This window comes from Olea europaea, unplaced genomic scaffold, assembly GCF_002742605.1.
Source record: "Olea europaea var. sylvestris unplaced genomic scaffold, O_europaea_v1 scaffold2613, whole genome shotgun sequence".
Taxonomy (NCBI): Eukaryota; Viridiplantae; Streptophyta; class Magnoliopsida; order Lamiales; family Oleaceae; genus Olea; species Olea europaea.
The window spans coordinates 48,734-51,826 of NW_019244456.1; the positions used below are offsets into that span (position 1 = coordinate 48,734).

General features: G+C 38.9%; 1 long non-coding RNA gene across 1 annotated transcript in view; it reads left to right on the top strand.

Annotated features, from left to right (window-relative positions):
* The first annotated feature begins 395 nt into the window (after window positions 1-395).
* LOC111383104 overlaps window positions 396-3,093 on the top strand; it is a 10,168-nt gene continuing 7,470 nt past the window's right edge. The window contains exon 1 of the long non-coding RNA XR_002700689.1: window positions 396-479. This is a non-coding gene — a long non-coding RNA (uncharacterized LOC111383104). The remainder of the gene's footprint in view (window positions 480-3,093) is intronic.

Below are 3,093 nucleotides of genomic sequence, written 5' to 3' on the forward strand. Positions count from 1 at the left end.
AGATTTTTAGAAAATTTCGATAGTGATAAGTGTTGGAATTAATTGAATTTGATTTGGGTTTAAAATATTAAATGTAATATTTAATGATATGGGTCATTGCAATTAATTTGAGTGAATTGGAAAAGTCTCCAATATAGGCCCATATGTTGATAAGCCCATTTTAAGTGGTTTTTATATGGAAAGGAGTCCCACATCGAAAGTGTACAAGAAAATAGTCTTGTTTATATAGTGGGTTGTGTAAATAATATATAATTTAATATGTTACCTACCACTTGGCTAACTTTAGCTAGCCAAAGGCTAGCAAACTAGCCAAAGGCTAGTCACCACCGGACCCGGACCCGGACCCGGTCCCGGTCCCGGCACGCGCATGTCGCAAAGTACTCATTCGGCGCGAGGAGCTGGGGAGCCTTATAGTTTTCGGAAATGGACTCGTGGTTCGATGACGTGGCAGCACAAGGCTCGATGAGTTGGCATTCTAGGTGGCGCACGAGTGGTAGGTCGCGTCCCTTCGTCCTGCATGGCGGTTAGGTGTACGCGTGGCATCCGTATGGCTGTGACTATTCAGAAATTGATGAATAGGCATGATGAATGGACACTTCACTTCATGGTTCAATCTGAGCCGTCAGATCATAAAAATAGTGCGATCCAATGGCTAAGACGAATCTAATTTTTTAATAAAACGTCAATTAGCTGAAGGCTAATTAACAATTGTTCCCCAAGGTCAAGATTTTTCACCCTACTCGATAAAATTATGGCTTTTATCACAAGTGGCGTTATTTTGAGATCTGAATATCAATTGGTAAGTTGTTCCTAGGATATAGCTCAAAAACGTTGATTTGACAGGTCATGATCAAAATCATGTGATGGATAGTTACAAAACAGGTGGTGGGTTTTTACGAGCAGTTACTAAAAATTTGAATAATGGCTTAATGAGGAAGTTGCTTTTTGAGTGGAGACTCTTGGCATTTCCCCTTTTTTGGGAATAAAACAGGTTGAAGTTTGTCTACTTTTTTCTTTATGAAAAGAACTGAAAATACCTTGGTTCATCACCAATTATTAATTAATATTAGGGCTTTTTCTTCATTCTAGCTAATTATTTGAAAATCAATGCGATCGACCTGTCCGAGGTACTTTTTTCTTCCCATATTTTACCTTTTCAATTTTTCCTTTTCCTGATTTATATGAGTTTAGATGATTCTAGGGGTCGACTCTTAGGAAAATAACTAGGAAGAGGCTATAAATTTTTTTTTAGTCCCTTCTTCTAACTTTTCTCCTACTACCTTTTCTAGCTCTGAAGTTTGTAAAATAGCTATAGCCCATCTTGATAGTACTTATTCTCCTCCAATAGTGCCAACCCTATTAAGGACATGTTTGGGCGCACTTAAATTTTGAAATTAAGGAATTTTCTGACCGTTGATGAGTCCAACGACCACATTTCCACCAAATGGACTGACACACATGTCATGTACTTTTTTCCCTTTCTACCACCAGCATAAACACGCCAAACTAACCCACCTACCACAGTGTTATTATCTAAGCCATGTGAGAAATCAAAAAGCAAGACAAACTTTTTTGACACTCATTCACTGGACGAAGCTTCAGACACTGGTTGCTCTGAGACGGCACTGATATCTGCGACAATAGTTGGTGGACGGTGAGGAAATATTGACCCGGCAGCCCTAAGCCTAGCCACCCCACCCTTCTCCGACGACTGCAGTGGTGGGTTCATGGAGCTCCTGCACACATCTTCCACCCACAATCTCTCGTGAGTGGATTTACCTTCTTTGTCCATCGGTACAAGTAACGTCCTTTAACTTCCCAGCATCGTCTACCCCCCAATCACACTTTTGTAGTGACAGTCGTTGTCTTTGACGGGGGTACTTTTGCTCACAATTTCATCCAATAGATCCCCACTCTTGTGCTATATCTCTGGTAAGCATCTATTTCTTCGATCTCTACTCATGTTCCTTACACGTTCCTAGTATACATTTGTTTGGAGTTTTTATTTCACTCAGGGCTAGCATGCTTGTATCACATATTCAATTGAATCTGAACCTGATGAGGCTACCATTTACTCCGGCAAACAATGGTATAACATTTTAGATAAAAATCTGGTCAACGAAATTGCACTGAGATGGATCCTTTCGTTTCTCCGGTACGATTTTTTGAGTAGAACATAAATTGCAAGAGCTTTGAGCTTTTGCTGAAATGAATAACACTTTTTGCACCCAATTTGCAGCAACCAAATTATCATCCTCACTCCTCCACATCAAACGCCCAACAGGTTGACAGTCAATCAGGGCCTCGTAAGCATGAACAATGGACTGACTATGAGACGAACATTTTCGTCGCTGCCTATGAGACTGTAATCGTCGATGGACACTGAAATGGGAAGTGCTTCACCAATTACGGATGACAGACATTGGTTCACTTCTTTAACACCAACTCCGGGTACAATTGGAGCAAGCAACAGCTAAAAAATCGGTGGGATACTCTCCGCCTGAAATATAAGAGATTTGAAGAATTGATAAACAGCAGTGGCATCGTGTATGACACGTCTACTGGCTTGATTTGCGCCTCGATGGAGTGGTGGGATCGAAAGATTAAGGTACCATTGTTTCATGAACGTGTTTTGTCAAAATTTGGTTGAATACGCACTAGCTATAAAGAAACCAATATGCTTGACAAACATGTCGGTGGTAAGTCAAGACAAATAGTTTCAGCTTATTCAAGTTAGCTTAGACATAATTTGAAGTTTTCCTTCACTCATCAGAAATGTTATTGTAATTATTATTTTCTCTTTTATTTTCATATTTTTGTGTATGGATAACAATGATTTTCATTTTTGTTATTTTCTGAGTTTTATGCAATTGAAACTTTATTTTTAGAGTAATTTTTTTATGATTCTTTCACAATTTGTATTTCTTGCATTCAGTAAGGTTTGTGAATTGCATCTTTTAGGGATTAGGTACCTTCAATTTAGTGTCACAAGTTTCATATCCAGCATCGTACGTCCAATATGTTTTGTGTGTTGAAGTTGGTTTGTTCCTTTATGAGAAAAAGGAATTGATGGTTCCAACTTGAAATTTTTTT